This window comes from Chelmon rostratus, chromosome 12 (assembly GCF_017976325.1).
Source record: "Chelmon rostratus isolate fCheRos1 chromosome 12, fCheRos1.pri, whole genome shotgun sequence".
Taxonomy (NCBI): domain Eukaryota; kingdom Metazoa; phylum Chordata; class Actinopteri; order Chaetodontiformes; family Chaetodontidae; genus Chelmon; species Chelmon rostratus.
In genome coordinates, this window is record NC_055669.1 from 2001355 (window position 1) to 2020000 (window position 18646).

The 18646-nt window shown below is 39.2% G+C and overlaps 1 protein-coding gene across 1 annotated transcript in view; it reads right to left on the reverse strand.

Annotated features, from left to right (window-relative positions):
- LOC121614495 (cadherin-12-like) overlaps positions 1-16840 on the reverse strand; it is an 84411-nt gene extending 67571 nt beyond the window's left edge. The window contains exon 1 of the mRNA XM_041948374.1: positions 16718-16840. The gene's annotated coding sequence lies outside the window, so the exon portion shown is untranslated. The remainder of the gene's footprint in view (positions 1-16717) is intronic.
- Positions 16841-18646: the final 1806 nt, after the last annotated feature.

The following is an 18646-nucleotide window of genomic DNA, read 5'->3' on the forward strand; positions in this document are numbered from 1 at the left end:
GCAGGGGTATCCAGGCCCAGTTCCACTGCAGTGATCTTTAAAGACCAAGACAGCGTCACAGTGATTCAGGCTCAGCAGCCGCCTACCAGGTCACAGTAGCAATTTATAACTTTTTAGCTAAGACAGGGCAGAGGATGGTGCTACGCATGTGTGTGTTTGTGAATGTGTGTTTAAGTGAGAAGATATGCAGTTGTACTGTTCTTCCCAGAATTTGCAGATTTTTGTTGCATATTTCATTCCATTCTATATTTTGGTTGTGTCCCATACAGCGGGCTCCTAGAAAACCACATGAGAAACAAAACAAGTGCCTTGCAGCCAATACGCAGGGATTAGCAGCTGCTGTTACTATGGCATTTCATACAACAGGCACTGATGGGCAGACCACCTGTGGGACATGGGTGAGGGCATGTATTGTAGTAAAATGGCCAAATACCTGCTCTAACAAGAAGAAGCAGCATTTAATCTGCGAGGCCAGCTATTCATCGACAAAGAAACACAGGACTCTCACTGACAATTCAACAATACCACATGTTTACATTATGAGCATCAGTTTTAATTATTTCAAGTAGCAACTTTCATCTAGCAAGATCTTACAACTTTTCTGGCAGGCATTGTCTACTTTCCATTGAAAAAAGTTGACACTGAGACCTGCATGGTGAAGGGCTACAAAAGGACGAAATATTAGAAAATGCACATTTTTCTCCAGCCAGCTGATTGGTGGACAGCAGCTGGCAGGCTGCATGCCACTGTTAAGTCATAGAGATCAAAAGTAAATGAACTTGTGTTGTAGCCTACGTGGCATGTGCACACAGAGTGTTGTTAGTGGAATTAAAGAGTGAGGACCATGCCAGCGTCTAACTGGACCCAAGTGACATTTGTAGGTACGTGTACATCCTGTTTAATGTGCTGCAGCTGAGCAGCTAATTACTGTAGCTACTGCGTCTGCAAGCTGACAATGGTGCACTTTTCCCCAAAGAATGTTTGTTTGATATATGATAATAAAGATGAACAGCTAGTAGAGGTCAGCATCCTACAAAAAGAAAATGAAGCTAAAGCTGCCTCGGAACAGTCAGCCATCATAAATCCAAGACGAGGTTAATTCAGAAGGAGCTGCTTGTGTTCAGAGGTCACCCTCCTTCAAAAACAAACAAACAAACAATAAATGAACTGCTGCTCCATACAGAGTAGAAAGTATCCTCAGCGGTGTAAAAAGAGTCCTGAAGAGCTGACTCCTGAGACTTATCAGGAGCTGACGGCACAGCTGGTGCAGCTGAAGACAGACACAGAGGAGAGGCCGAAGGGCACAGTCCACTTCATCTACCAGAAAACAATGTTGAAGCTGGGTTATAAGCCAGCATGTGCTGCTGTCTAATGAAGCTAGGTCATGCAACTGTGACTGGTTACAAACATTTCTTCTCTCTCTCTCTCTCTCTCTCTCTTTTTTAAGTTTTAAGTTTTATAAGTTTTAATGAAAGCACTGGCACATACATAATACCAAAAGCCTCCAGAAATTCTTCAGGTAGGGGGAAATTTCAGAGTCTCCATTCATATATAATGTGTGTTTTAGCTTTTTTGTCCCTTTGAACAAGTTCCCTTACCATCCCTGTAAAATGAGCCTAAAATGCCCATCCCAGGCATACCCAAACTAAATTGAAAGCTGTTCTTGAACCATTTTGAGTACATGCATGGTTTTGGTCTCCTTTGAAATGTAACACTCTGAAGTTTCATCCCCAGCAGTCAGAATCAGTGTAAGAGCTCCTATTGAGTAATAGATGTTTGAACACACTGAAGTAGAGCGTTTTTTTTTTCTGCCTGAATATCTTTTTTGCAAATAGACACAGACGATGTGTCTGCTCCTTATAGCTGGAAAACACAATGGGGTCACAGCATGAAGCCTTGCCCTAGTTCAAGTTCAATAAAAAATTGTAATATTACAACAAAAAATTACGATTTTAAATATGTTTTTTTTTTCTAATATTATGTCTAGGCATTGTCCAAAAAAAAGGGCCATTACTATATTTATCTAAATAAATATATTTATATTCTGGCAATTGATACTTACTATATTCACATTTGGGCTATCTGTCTTCATATTTGTTATTACGTGCAGGTCATCTGTACAATTTTGACATTGGGAGAAAAAGAAATCTCTGTTTCTTTACCTTCAGAGATGATATGTAGATGCTATATGCATCTACTTATAATGCTAAGTCAGCTAATTGTAGCTAGAATGCTAAGTCAGCTAATTGTCAGCTAATCTGTAGCTAGTAGCTGAGGCCAAATTGATTTATTCAAAACTAACCTAAAAATCATCACCGATCAGGTCAGCTTGGGTGAAGTTTATGTCCAGGTAGCCACAACCTCCAACCACAATGGGCAGCCTTGCAGAAATGAACAGCTCTACAAGTTTGAAGTGTCAACGTGGAGAACTGATGGCTGGAAAAGTCCTAAATAAAAACAGACAGAAGGCTTACAAACACAAGAATGTGAAGCGTGCAGATGATGAAGGTGATGCAGTGTTTCCTCACTGTCGCTTGCATGGCCATACAGGAAAATGGATTCAGAGGTGAGTTTTGATCATTTTGTCGAGGCTAGCAATCATGGCAGGTTATCTGCGAGTCTGTGCTGTTAAACATTTGTGCATGTAGTCTTTGCTGGATGTAACATCAAATTACTCGAATTTCATTTTCAATTCTGGGAGGAAACCTGTCTGTTTGTTTGTTTGTTTTTTAGGTTAACAGATATGAAGTATCTTGTTGGTAGAGGTTAACTTGTTTTGAAGAAAACAACAGTAATACCTTATTCAACATACCACTGTAGTGTGTATAATGAGAAAGACCTTGGGAAGTATAGCTATTGTACCATAAACTGATAATTACTCAAAGCTGAGGACATGTTATGGCATACACCATGGTCGACCATTTTAACCTGTGAAATGAATTCTGAGCGAGTTCTTGTGAAGTGTGAACTTCAACATTGGTCATTATTTCCCAAACAAGTAATCCAAAATCCAGGGAAACCAAACTTGTTAAAATTGTTAAATGGAACATGCAGTGTGCTGTCATAAACCCATCCAAACACTGAAAATAAATAAAAAAAAGATTGTCTATAAACAGTGAAAATTCACTCACTTAAAACTGATTGGAGCTGACAGTGATTGTGTCCAAGGACAAGTTAGTCATGGTCATAAAGCCTAATATGACCCAGTACAGCCTTCAGCCAGTGTGTGTGTGTGTGTGTGATTGAGGACAGGTGTTTAATAGGGTACCGAAACCCACTAATCACTAAATCACTCAAGAAACAAATAATAAAACCAACGACTATGATTATGTATCAGTTTGTTCCATTCATTGGGAGGAGTTATAGTTCTGTTGTAGATTTACATTGTGGTGTGTCATGGTTTACTAGTAAATTCAGAAAAAAAAAACAATATTAAAATAATAGCCAATAGCCAACATGACCAAATAACAGTGGATCTGAATCTTGACTGAGTAAAAAGGCATTAAGGTGGGGGAATTTGGCTTAAACACACAGTATGTAATCTCTGCCACTGTGAGTCTCTCAGTCAAAATGCTAAAAAAGAAAAGATGTAGTTGAATGAAGCTGTGAAATGGCATGTGTTGTAAATTCCGTCTTATTTAAATAAACCAGGGTGTTATATTGTTTATTTTAGTCAGGCACCTTCTTGGACAGCTCAGGTGTGCTGTAGGGACCTAATAATGTTTACCCTGTGTGTGTGTGTGGAGTTAACGAGCACATGCTGCACTGAGGCTGCTTCTCATCCCACAGAGTGCGTTCATGAAGAAAGTAAGTTACTAATTGCTTAAAAGAATGTATTTGTTGGTAGTTTATGAGAGATAAATATTATGTGAAGCCCATATTATGTTCTGTTAAGTTGCTGAGGCTGATGTATATTTTCAAAGTCATTGTCTAAGCTATTGCTATGTGTTTATTTGGTTCGCTAACCAGTGGAGTTAATGCTAGCCAGCTAGCTGTGTTGTATCGCTTATTAACATTTTGTGCATATGTGTAAAACCAACTCAGCTATTTTGTTAGCCATTTCTGTTTACATAGCACTTGTATGTGATTGCTGGAGGAGTAAGCACAGTGCATTCAGCATTTCAATATAGTAAATATTATTTGAATATTTTATTCTGTTTTACAGAAACCATTCTACATCCTACGTTATCCTAAAAGTCAGTTCAGTAGACTGAAGATTTACCTGTAATGCTGCAACCATTTAATCCTATATAAAGAACCTGAACTGTTCACTGTGTCTGTGTCTACTCTCTGACCGGAGTTGCCGTGGTGGATAAAGTGGTTCCAGTGAAACAAGTCACAGTTTTCTCAATATCTCCAATAGCATGGGATCATGGGAGCTGTTGTCTTTATTGTTGAACAACTACCATCTGAAGTGACTCAGGCAGGAATCATGTTCGTGGACAAAAGTCTTATTCACATTATGTTTAGCTGAGTCTGCCGACTTCCTTCCTCATTCTCTGACGTATCATCTGGTTTCCTGTGTTGCCATTGACAGGCGACCAAATGAAACACACCATCACCTTGAATAAAATCATGGATTTCTCTGGGTCTGGTCTGAACATTACTGGAAACATCTGGGATAATGTAGAAGCCTGAATGTAAAATGAGATGCTGTGTGCAGCATAATGAAAAAGAGAATGCAGTCTTGTACAAACAAATTGTGTTTACCGACAACAGTGTTCCTGAGCTCTTGTAGTAATCTCCTTTCAATAATCATGTGTGTACAAAGTGTTGAACCTCGCTCCATCCTCGCTGTGAACCACTGAGCCTTTTGAGGATGATCCTTTCATACCCAATCATGATACTATCACCTGTTACCAATCTTCCTGTGTCCTGGGATTGGTGTTGTCAATATACAATTCAACATATATAACAGTCGTTTTTTGACGTGTTAAATGCATGAAGTGTATGAGTGTTAAAGCACTCATACACTTCATGCTGACATTTTTTTAGAAACAATATTCAGGTGACTGCATGAATAGTGAAACTTGCTGTAATATGTAAATATAAATGTCTCGTCTGCACACTGGACGTTAATGACGTGGGACAAAAATACATCCCAAAGTTTATTTGAAGCTCATGTGAGACTTGTGACGTCTAAGTTAGTCAAATCAAGTGGTTACCTTCCAAAGTCACTGTGTTTTCAGTCCAGATTTCACTCTATGAACGTCCCTCTATGTTTCACTGGAGATCACAAAGAGACTTTGTACTAAAGAGACAGAAACTTTGGAAGCTATCCTCTTTATCTGATTAACTCAGACTGTGGAGGGTTTTCTACTTTGTGCCCCATCACTTACATTGGAAGTGCTTTAGGTATGAATTTGTGACGTCCAGTATGAACAGAGGACTGATTCTGGTGAGCAGCACCTTTTTCAATGTACTTATGGGCACTGTTTAAATCCCGAAACTGTTAACTTTTCTCCACAGTGCAGCCAAACAGCAGCTAAAAACAGACGGTATGGACCTCCACATGTGGACTAATGCTCTGTTAAAGTTCACCGCTACAAAATGAGGGGAGAAGAGAGAAGAAGAGGCGACTTAATGTCTCAGATGAAGGATTTCTTGTTTTGCTGTTGTTCAACAATTCAGAGCAAATTTGTAACAATTTGTGTGGATATTAAATCCCATCAGTGTGTGGGGGGGAGGAACAGCAGCACTCTGACAGGATCTGCTCCAGTAGCAGGATCAGCCTGTTGCAGAGCAGGAAGCAGATCGCAGCGTGATCCTGACAGTCCTGCTGATATTTGTGCTGCTGTGATGCAGAAAGTTGGTGATTTTCTGCAGGTGTTGATTAACATGTATTTTTGTTGGTCGGGGAGGTGGGTTTGCTCTCATGATGGGTCTGGTGAATGCGGTAAAAAAAAAATTAAAATCTAAGTGTGTGTATGTTTGTGCTTCTTAACTGAGGAGCTCAGGGGCCCGTCATAATAGCCTGCACAACTTATGCCACTGTACATAACCTCGTCATACTGGCACAGCCATCATAGTCCATGTTCAGTCTATGTGCACCAGGTCTGCTGATGAGACATGGGAAGCCTGTATGTAGAATCACTCTGTCTTCAAATGTGAAAAATCTATTTTGATACATTACACTAATAACGTCATTTCTCATTCATTTTTAATAATGACAATAAAGCGACTGAACAGAAGGAGAGAGAGTAGAGCATGCAGAGGGAAGGACAGGAGGGGAGACAGAGGAGTGGAAACAGGTGCAAATCCCAGAACCCAGAAGTCATCAATCTTCCACTGAGGTGGAACAAGGCGAGCTGCCCCAGTTGGAGCCAGAGAGAAACTCTTCATGCTGCCAATGTATTACTCTCATTCGTTTCCATCTATCACAATAGCAAGACCAATTTGGCAGGAAATATAGATAGAATTTTTTCATTTACTTATTCATGGTCTGCTTTTTTTCACATTCATGGTGTTGCAGCCTTAATTTAATATTGATTTTTTCAGGCCTTCAATCTGCACTGTAGGTTTGGAAGTTCAACACAAGAAAAAACACCTCTTGTACATACAGTACATATTCAGACCCTCAATTTGGATATTCTATATATATATATATATATATATATATACAACTTAATTAAAGTTCATCTGGCAAATTAATGTATTTACTATTGAATTTCACAACATGCCACAGCAAAAAAAAATTGGAGCTATGAAGTCCAGATATCTCTTCAAAAACATTCCAGATAAACTGCAGTTGAGAAGTTAATGTGGCGATACCAACAGGAACGCCTCCTTTTAGCCTGGGACTTTTAGCCTGGGGCAATGGACAGTGACCCACCTCAATGGGAAAAGGCCTCTTGAGAGTTTAAAAAAACAACAACAAACCCCAAACCCTAACTTGACACAGCACAAAATTATCACAAACACAGGAAAATATGCTAAACCATAACTAGTAGCTGTGAAAGAACTTAAATTCCTGCTTGGACTTGGTCAGACTGTCTGCAACCTGAATCACCACTAGGTTTAATCTGCAAAAAATCAGTAAAAATCATGGATGCACTGATCAGACCAAATATTGATTATGACACCTAAAGGATCAGGGTTTTAGCTAACATACCTGATACTTATCCAACTCCAGTGACGTTTTCTCAAATGTAAAATCTGCCAACCTCATTCTTTGCAGATGATAATCACTCCTATGTTTGTAAGGTCATGTGGGACTCAACTACTTTTCTAACAAACCACAACTTGCAAATCAATGGAGCTCCTCCATTGTGTTAATGGCTGCAGTTGCTGGTCTAGATATACACCCTACAGCAGACTTGATTGCAACTCAACCAGTGTGTGTTTGAAGTTGGACAGAGCCTGCAGCACCCACTTGTTAGCTCAGACAGTAAGGCTTAATATTGCTAGTCCAAAATATCACTGCACGAGTGCAGTCTTTATGTGACCCAATGAGCCAGGTTTTCACAGTGAAACTGTAAAATTGAACTAGTTTGTCCTGCATTATTACGCTGGGGGTGAAATTATGCTTCATTTTATGTCTCCAACACGTTGTACAAATAGCTATTGATGGGGTTCGAAGTCCTGAAATAAATGCAGTGGGAATGTCATCATGTTGGTTGGTTGATTTGTTCCTGCTGCCAGGCTGTGAGGATTCACCTTTCAACAACGACGTGATGCACACAGCCAAGAAAAACATGCAAGTTGGCTGCAAATTTAAAACATATGAAAACCCCAAACATATACAGATGGATGCTGAAATAATGAAGTCAGCAGAGATGTTTACAGGAAGTGGTGAATGAAACATTTGCAAAGTCAGGACTAGACCGGCAGAATAAATACAGCGTTATTTAGCTCCTGTAAATGAAAACAGGTGACACTGAAGACTGACCCTATATCCACATTAATTGTGATGAGCTGTCACTTCTCACCGCACAGACTGACTCGAGACATTTCAGATCAAGCAACGTGCGTGTCGTTCTGATTTGACAGTATGACACTGCTCTGTGATGAATCAACCGGCAGACAGGACAGAGCTTCAGGGGATCCACTTAACTGTTCTATCAGAGATAAACTTCCAAACAATAAGTGATACTCAGCCTGCTTCCACATATTAACCCAAAAAGGTAAAGTAAGAATAATTCTATGGCTACGGTTGTCTGGTTAGGCTATTTCCAGCCAGCAAAGAAATGTCATCCTGAAATTTACCAACACAGCATCAGTGTGAAACATATACAGTAAATGGAATAATTATTCACATGAATGAGATAGACTCGTGGTTGAAAATATTGATTTGTGCCTCGTTGTATGAATGTATGCTTGGTAAACTGGTCCACCGCATATTTCTTACTAAATAATTTCTGTGTGATTTTCATGTAAAAATATTTTGTAATTCTATTGTTATCATATTGTGCAACATTACGGTCGTCAGTGCTTTAGTTTAGAATGCTGGTTAGATATGTACTTCTTTGCAACGTATCAAGGCAAAAAAGAAATAAATAAATACAATGTAATAAAAAGAAATCAACTTGACGAGTCTGCAAAATAACAAAGCATTATCCTGGTGGCTGGAAGCTCTATTCACTGATGGTAATGGTGCAGCCCCAGCTGATGCAGGAGAAAACCCACTGCGGATGGAGGGATATAATGTGAATACGCCACTGTTAGATGACCCTATCCCAACAGCAGAAGTTCAACATTTTATTGACCACCAGCTAAAGGCAGGAAAGGGAGCGGGCCCTGATGGGGGTGTGAATGGTTAATATTTTTATGCACATTGGTAAATTTCATCTTTGTCACTGGCTCTCCAATGAGCCAGGCCCCTGCTAGATTGTTCATAGATCATAGATCCTTGGGGGATAAGTGTGATCATCAGTACAACAAAGTTTTATGCCTATGTGTTGAACAACAGATTGATGGTCGGGTATAAACCTTTCCAAAAGAGGCTGCATTGAACATACTGTGACATATGTGTTCCTGTTTATGATATCTGCTGACATGCTTATTAGAAAGATTAATGATCAATGTGGAGACAATGGATTCTTGAAATGGCTCCATGTCCTAATGCTGATGGGTGACAGTGTTATCCTGGAAACATCAAGAGAATGGCTGACAGAGAAACTGAAATATTCAGAGGAATACTGCGATGAATACAGTATGCTCGTTAATTACGACAAAACAACATTTATGGCTATTTTGGGATCTAGGGAAGACAGGCAGTCTATTCAGCTTGATTAATGGATAGTGAGGCATTGTGACAGTCATACATATCCATCTTCACTGCTGATAGAAATGCCTGAACCTCACTTGTTTTGTTTCTATGTAAAAAAGACGACAAAGCACTTAAACAATTTAACTGTCATCTTATCCACCAATTATGATCTTTACCAAACTGAATGTTTTTGAGGTTGCTTTCTCATCAGCTGCTTTGTTTGAATGTGAGGCTTGCTTAAAGGTGCCCTTAATATCTAAATCTCTGTGCATCACTGGGGTGAAATCCCTACTTGGGGTGAGGCCTACTACACCTAACCTTAACCTGCCCGTTACAGGCAGTACTCCCTTCAGTGTACGCTTTAGTGAGAGAAAAGCAAGCCAGGTTTCTAAGCAAGACGAAGCATCATCATGGCATGCTTGATGATCACATGTGCATGTTCTTGAATTAACAAGGAAAGAGAACCAAGTCAACCAAGTCATCACGTTTATCTTAGATAATGAAGAAACAAGAAGAAACTTGAAGTTATCATTGACTTTTTCACTAGATCTAACATTGCTTTGCTGTTACAGAAGGCTCGGACCAGCAGCCTCTGAACACTAACAAAATAAGAACCAATGTCAGCTTAACAGACTGACTGAAAATGGCAAATTACTTGCTTGAACAAATTTAATTTCTGTATGCAATGAAGAATTGTCAAATATTACTTCCACAGCAGACAGATCACATTAACTTGACATTTCATATTTGTTGCAGCTATAGTGAAGTTCAAGCTGCATGCAGAGTTTAGAGTATGTTCATTCTATTGCTGATTAACATAAATAGCATTATTTTTGCCTTAATCATTATTAATACCACCAAATAATTCACTAGTGGTCACTGATGAAAGAACAGTTTTATTTTACATGTTTGCCTTGTACTATTGGAGCACCTGCACGTTTCGATTCACTGCATGATGGGATTTTTTTTTTTAATCACCTTTAATGTTTCAACAAATGAGTTTAGTGTACATAGGATTTTTTGTATATTGTTTGGACATAATGTTTTATCTGTTTGTGTCAATAAAAAAAACTTGGAATGGGTTGTAGCAATGTTGACAGAGAGGCAGAAGAAATATTAATATAATTTCGAACATACTGAGCACACTGATGGTTGGCAGTAGAGGAGTGAATAATGAATGACGTGTGTGTGTGCGTGTGTGTGTGTGTGTGTGCGGCAAACGTAATTAAAAGTAAAGTGAATAAAACTTTACTACATTACATTACAGGGCCATTTGTTTTTCAATTATACATTCTCTTTAGAATTTGCATGCATTCGTTGCTCACCAGTGTCATGGTAAGGAACATTCTACAACATCAATAATAAGTGGAGTGGAATTAAATGAAATGTGTGTTTGGAGACTTCCAGGCAGTGCATTTTGGGGGTATGGGAGGGTGGCTGGATGATGCAGGTCATCTCTCTATGTCAGCCTTAGTTTTCCCAGTTGCTGGCCCAGTTGTTTTCTGTAGCCACAGCTGAAGTCCCAGTCAAACAGCAGAGCTTTAGCAGGTCTGACTGCTTCCTCTGACAGAGTCCTGAAAGTCTGCTGCTGAAGGTGAATAAGAGCTTTAGGTGACACTGGGTTATTATTAGCAAGGCTGAATTGTCTTTGTTTAACAAAATTAATTCCATTATGAATAACCATCTCTGTGTCCCTGATGCTCAGGGCAAACACTGCTGAATTAGCAGCAGCATCACTGCTGTTCATATCTGGCAGGTCCACTGGGGCCTGAAGTCAGCCGTGACCAGAATCTTTACAATAAAGAGTGTAGTGTCAAAACAGTGCATACTTTATATGTGATGATGAACTTGGAAACGTGAAATCACAGGGAGATATTATCAGAGTTTTGTGCCACCTTTATTTTAGGATATCTGCTAGTGTGACTTTGATGTAAATAAACATCAGATTTTCTGGTCATTGCACCATGAACTCATCACCAGGATCCACACAACCTTGTGGTAGCAGTGATATTAAAGCCCAGGCTGAAGCCAGGGCTAATGTATTTTCTTCTTCATATTTAAATGTGATATATTTGTTGCAGGCTTCTAAATCTGCCTCAGAAAACTTGAATTGCTTGGACAGCTTGAATGATTATTTCTGCCTGCTCTGCGTCCATTCCAGATGGTGAGGTGGTGAAGTGGTGTGTGTGGGTTGTGTACGCTGTGGTTGTTGTAGTTATGTGGTTGATGATGTTGCATTGCTGACTCTCCTGTATGTAAATTATTTCACCTGTAAACCAGAGCTTTGTGTAAAGGCATACATCTGAAAAGAGCATGGAAACAGGTGGTTAAATAAGTTGAGTTAACACCGTCTGGAAAAACAGTAAACAGCCTCAGACACTAACAGTCCAAGAAATCTGCAATTTTAGTGCAGTTACTTTGTGTACTGGGTACAGTGTTATTTTAGACAATACTGTTCTTCAAGCTGTGGTTCGTGTCTTGTTTCAGCCTGATAATGCCCCAATATACGATGCCAGATCCATGAAAAAATTGTTTCCCAAGTTTTTTGTGGAAGAATTTGATCCAATACCTTTGTGATGAACTGAAACACCGACAGTGAACCTGTGGTCAACCTCAGTTATGCTTCTGGGCCAAAAAAAGCCCAACAAAAACCAAAAACAAGCTGTCAACCATATGTTCCTGGTAGGTTCAGGCTGCAGTTGCCAGTGGTTTTAAATCAAGTCCAAGTGTCAACATTACTTTTAACTCTATGGAAAAAATAATGCTTGTTTTCCAACTAAGAATTGTTAGGTCCATTTCTATGCTGATGATACCATCTTGTCGGCCTTGGATAGGTCTGATAACTTCTAGTTCCACACTCCAACAAAACATGCATTCATCTCCCAATAGCAGGAATCTTAAATCCTACTTCCTACTTTGATCCATTCTCTCAAGTTAAATTTCGTGTAGTATCACAAATACGTAGTGATACTGAATGATATGATATGTAGCACATTGGTCCCAATGCTCACACTGAGCAGCTTAAAACTATACATTTACCTTTGTAAACAGAATATAACATTATAAAATCCCCTGTAATATGTCCACTATGGACATATTCTGTATGCTCATGTGGATGCCACTACCCTTAAACCACTGTATGCCATTTACCACAATGATATATGAGTCATTACTCAAGACAGCTGACACACTCCCCATTGTGAGTGCATGTTAACGATCAAAGTGCATTCTTGACCTAGGAAATAATACTTTGCTAAACAATCCCAATGTCTACTTATTAGCAACATGTTTTTAGGTAACTCAAACAAGAAGTCCTAAAATTTTGCTACCGAGATCTTATGTCAATAGATCCATCTCCATGGCAACTTAACAAACTCAGCGAACCCTGTAAGGCAAAATTACAACATCAGTTTAAGCTATACTAACAAAAGAAATGTTACAGCTTTGAGCTGATGTAATGCCTGTGGTTTTGAAATGACATGTTCAACAATCATGCATGGCTGGAATGTTAGAAGCCCTCATACTTTATGCACATACCATATAAATACAAGAATGCATTTAGTATTCATGAAGTTTATTTTAGACCAATATGCATCCATGACCACAAACATGTATACTGGGCAGAATCTTCTCTCAAAGCAGGTTCATCTAATGTAGGACTTTAGTTTGAGGAAAGTCCTCCAATACTAAAATGTGCTAAGACCCAAAAGCTATTAGAAATCAGCGTGCAGCCACTTGATAGATTCTAACTATACATGGAGGAGTTTCCATTTCTCCAAGAGAAAAATGAGTTGTGCATCTTTGGCGTGTCCAGCCCGCACTCCTGATATCATATTCAGCACTTTTCAGGCAAGGCACCTTTCCTCAATGTGCAGCAGCCAACCCTGTTTGTCACAGGTGTAACTGTGTTTCCAGTATCATCAGGCTGAGGCAGTAGCATCTATACTGAACCACACCAAATTCAGAAAGAAATAGAATGGAAAGGTATACTGGAGCATTCCAGAAGATGGTAAGAAGGGAGGCCTCCCAGCAAGAACCTGGGCAATGGATTTATGGAGCATCATTTAATGAGTGTTCATTTAAAAATGCTATAAAATCTTAATTCCTTCATGAGTTGTATTGATACAAAATTATACAAAACAGAGAAAAGTAGCAAGTCAGAGAAACTTTGAAGTTTGGTATTATTGCTTGATAAATTACATAAACAATTGTAAGAATTGTTGGCAATTGATTTGCTTCTGATTGACTTATTATATAAACTCTAATCAAGCAAGTGACAGTCTCTGTTTTAATCCAGCTGGGTGCTGGCATCAGCGTATCCCAAAACATTCTCATTATCGACAACCTCGTTCCCCTTGGGATTTTTAGTGTTTCGTTGCCCACATCAGATTACTGACAGTGTGAATGTGGCTGTGTAAGTGTCTCATGACTGCTTTTCAACAGAATTGTTAATTGAACATTTCTGTTCCCAAATCAGAGGTCTTAAGTCACACCTAAAGTATATTAACATATCAAGAAATAAACTACAAGTGTGTTGCAGGGCTTTTTTCCTTCTGATCCAAGCATAAAGCTCCATCTTTAGATCACAAAAAATGTCCTCTCATTACTAAATGACTATGGTAAGACAAGGAATACTGCTCTTACTATAAGTAAGGGAGTTGGTAACTTAGACAAATCAGACTTATCTAAGTTGTTTTCGGTTTATAGACACTTCCTCTCAGAGCGTGTAGAGCAGGCATCTCAAACCGGTTCCATAAAGGGCCGCGTGGCTGCAGGTTTTCATTCCAACCCAGGAGGAGCACATCAGGCCAACCAATCAACATCAAGGGATCCCTTAGTTATCAGCTGAAGACTGAGATCAGCTGATTAATTGATTCCAGCCAGGTGTGTTCCTCCTTGGTTGGAATGAAAACTTGCAGCCACGCGGCCCTTTATGGAACCGGTTTGAGATGCCTGGTGTAGAGAGATCATCCCGTGTCATTTAACAGTGGGCCTATAACTGTTTTCCTCATTAATCGAAAGCCAGAGGCTGGTATTGAAATAAAGTTTCCATTTTCTTTGATTATATTGTTATTTGTGTGTGATTTTTAAAGATTTGAGGAAGATTTGTAGATTAATGCATGCTGAGGTGAGCAGACTTGAGTCCAATATTTACACATTTTAGGTCACCAACTTAAAGCTGAACAAACAAATATTTGTTAAATTCAAAAAAGAAAAAAGGCACTCTCAGTGCCTCATGTTTATTTCTAATTAACCACTATACACTGTAGAGAGCTCTCTAACTTTAAACTAGATACACCAGATTTAAACATTATACTCTAGAATTGTAGACACTGTCCCCTAATTGAGGATACGTAGGAATCACTTTAGTTTTTGGCCAAATCAAAGTGTAATTAATGTTATGGATTGAATATTATCTTCCAAATACCAATAGGCTAATACATTTTCTAATAGGTGTTCTATTAGCTACAGTACTAGCGATGTAAAACAGACTTAGCAGCAAATCAGGACCGGGCATAAGAACATAATCCAAAGTGGTCTATAGTTGCTTTCAGTAGAGAAAATCCTAGAGATTTCAGTTTGTGGATGGTCTACTGAGTAAAATCTAATGTGTGAGTATTACCTGAAGCAAACACGAAAAAACTGATTTTCTGCATCACCAACGGAATGCATAAAGGTTTCTATTGGCAAAAAAGTACAATGAGACACATAGTCTGTGCTGCTGTAATTATACTGCTTCATTCAGTGACATTAACCTATGGCTCAGCAAGTTTGCATATATAATGTATTCCCTCAGCTGAGAATCCATATCGCTCATAGAGAGTATTGTCAGGAAGAGAATCAGGGTGGAGGGTGGAGCTGTTTATAGCTGGAACCTTTGCGACACTGAAAACGTTGGCGTTAGGCTCAACATATGCTGCCAGAAGCAGCTGTTTTCACTGACAAAGCTGTGATAAACCCGCTGTACACTACCTGAGCAGCACCAAGCACCAGACAGATAATGTAACTGCAACTGGCCAGTGAACATAGTGGAGGATTTAGAAGCTAAAAGTTATGTGATTCCTTGGAGTTGGTGGAGACCAAACCACAGCTAAAAGTCAATATAATCATCATCATGTTGACACATAAGTGACTCAAAATGACTTCTCACTCTAAGCAGCTCTGTGTCTGCTGGATGGGTAAATAGATGGCTGTTTTCCAACACACATCAGCCTCATATGTTGTGTTTACAACTTCTTGCAGTGCATGTCAGTGCAAGCAACACCTCTGACTCAGCTGTCAAAAGCGAAGCAAAAATGTTGTCATTCAAACTGCTGTATCTTTACTTCTCATCAGCTGCTGTTCACAGTACTGAGAACTCTGTCATTCTTGACTGTATGTCTAAGCCTAGCCTCCGACCCATTCACTGTGCTCCTTGTTGTATCAGTATATCTAGACTGCTACTCATTCTTAGCAATTAGTCAGATACATAAAGACATTACACTACATCCCATCCTTTACAAAGCACACCAACATTGTTCTCTTCTCGGAAATAATGTGAAAGGTACAAGGACTCTTAACAATCTCACTGTTTCTGTGGAGAGAGTACATTCTCCATTCAGTAGGTGAGTCATTAAAAAAAAAAAAAAACCTATGCAACCGCCGCAACCATCAGTGTAATATAATCTACAGAAATAATTGAATGTATTGCGATGCAATCTGATAAATTGCACCCTTCTACTTTTGCAAAGTAGGATGACCACACAGATAATGTTGCAACATAAATGACTATGGAATAAAAAAAGGAAAGAAAAAACATTAATATTAAGGAATCTGTATTACCTCACTGGGAAATACAAATGATTACTGACAAAAATTCCTGATATTTTAATGACATACTGTATAAGCTTAAAGAGCAACATTTCTCTGCCACTCAGCCCAGGTCACAGTTGAGTTGTGAAAGACCAACAATCAACTTGTAAATGTATCTTTAAAGGAGTGCTGTTACACGTTTATTTTCATTTTGAACTGGCAGAGCTTTGCATGTTGTTCACCAACCAACATGCAAACTAAATTCTAGCCTCTCCTGTCCGCTAACCCTATTAACAAGTCCTGTAGCCAGCTTAAAGGACACCGAACTTCCTGAGAAAACAACTGCAGCCAGGCTTCGCATCACATCATAATACACCGATCAAAGGGCTTAAACCACAGGCATGTTCTGCCACAGAAAGTGAGCAGGCTTTCCTGTTTAGGAATGCACAACATGTCCTGATTGCAGCTCCTCTCCTGTAGCTGACACTTCTTTAATTGATTTAAGAGAGCCTAGAAGCTCCCCAACCCCCTCCAGCTTAATGTCCCACCTTTCAAGTGAAATACTCAGGAGTAACCTTGATATCTGGCAACACATGAAACGCAGAGACTGGCAAGTGCCATTCAGACTTCATGTGAAAATTCTGGCGTGGAGTCAGTGCCCTTTGGTTCGTTTTCTCATCCAAAAGCAGTGTTAGGAGTGAAAAGCAGAGCAGTTACCTCTCACAAGCCTCTCAGTGTCCCTCCGAGCTGCCGCTGAGTAGACCAAGTCCAAGTATTTCACGTTACTCTCTCCGTGGCGATTTCTCTCTCTCCGTTAGTTCACCCTGTTGAACTAAAAGCCTGCTCCATCTGCCCTTTTCCCTCTTTTCCCTCCTCTTCTGTGTATCCTCTCAGCTCTCTCTCTCTTTTTCCCTCTAAGTCCCTCCCTCTCTCAGCCCCTATCGCTCTCATACATCCATTGCCCCCCTCTCTCTGTCTCTCTTCTCTCTCTCCCTCTCTCTCCCTCTCTCTCTCTCTCTCTCCCCCTCATTCCCTCTCACCCCCCCCATCTCTCTCTCTCTGTCCGCCGTTGTACTTTCATTCAAGCCACTCCTGATTTCTCTCTGTCATTTGCTCTCTAGGATTTTCTCTACAATTTTAATTTGTCTTACTGTTAAGAGGTTAATTGAGCACTTTGTTACCAAAACAGGCTGTAAAATGTTTAAAAAAAAAACATAATAGTTAAAGAAAGTCTGTAAAATAGTCACTTGCTTTCTTTCTGAGGATGAGATGAAAAGATAAATGCTGGGAGTAACATACGTGTTCTACTACTTTTGGTGGTAAATACAATTACTGAAATTCAAATGGACTCATTATTTTCATCTTGATAGTGTAATATAATCACATATAACAACATTAAACAAGAGAGAATAATCCAGAATACAATAATAAAATTTATCTGGGGTTTATTTTGCTGGCTGTTTATTTTGGGGTTTATTTTGCTTTTTACATTTTATACATTAATATTGTATATTTAGTTACATACTTATCTGGAAATTTGTGGTTCTAAATACACAGAATTTATTTGTTGATTATATAATTCAAAGTGTAATTAAAAAAAAGGCTCCATTATTTTCTCATATCAGACAGTCCTATTACCAACGGCAGCTTTCAGACTAAACATTCAGAAGTAACACAAGGTTACTGATCACAGTAACACATTACTTTTCAGTGAAAAGAATCAGTAATATTTTAGTTACTCTTCAATGAGGGGACTAGTAACTGTAACTAATGACTATTTTTTTAGTCACTAGTATAACACTGGAAAAGATCGACATCAATCCATGTTTGTGTGATAATGCATCAGTCACACCTTGTCAGTAGAAGAGGAAGAACTGAGAAACCTCCCAGTACTTCAACATAAGATCCCACTGCTGGCCTTGTAGTCACACCACTCAAATTGCATAACATAACTGTTGTGGCATGTATTTGCTGCAGTTCATTAACCAGTGAAACCAGATACAGTGTAAACATAATTTTAGCTAAACTGATTCAATAAGCATTAATACTTGATTTTATATTGATGTAACTGCCAGTAATGCCAGAAATTCTTATATGTCCCACCTGGATTACAACTGGAAGGATGCTATCATAATTAAAGTTTGTGCTATTTACGAAGTATGGAGCTTCAGTTGGGACATGAGGCTAGGCTCCGTCTAAAGTGAGAAAAGACGTCTATCAACAACAGTTGTTCCGACTGAATGCGAATTTTACAGGTTGCAGAGATCAGTGCAAAGACATGAGTGGACACGTATTAGCCCTGGAAATTGTGACAAAGTAACAGTTATGCAAGTTGGGAATGTTACAAGGAGCCAAAACCTGAGGCTTCATGTCTTTCAATTCAAGAACATACAGAGACAAAGATACAAGAGAAGGGGATATGGAATACAAAAGCATAAAGAACAGAGAGTTTCTGGCAAAGGTCTTAAGGCTGAGCAATCACACAACCAGCACAGGGACACAGCTAGCTACAGCTGAAGTAGGTCCTCATATTGTGGAATGAACAGACTACAAGCAGAGCGCTTTGCCTGCTGAGCTTTGTTGACTTGCTCAGATTGTGTTTATTGGGCCATATAGGCTTTGCAGTTAAATGGTTTTCTTTTTTTC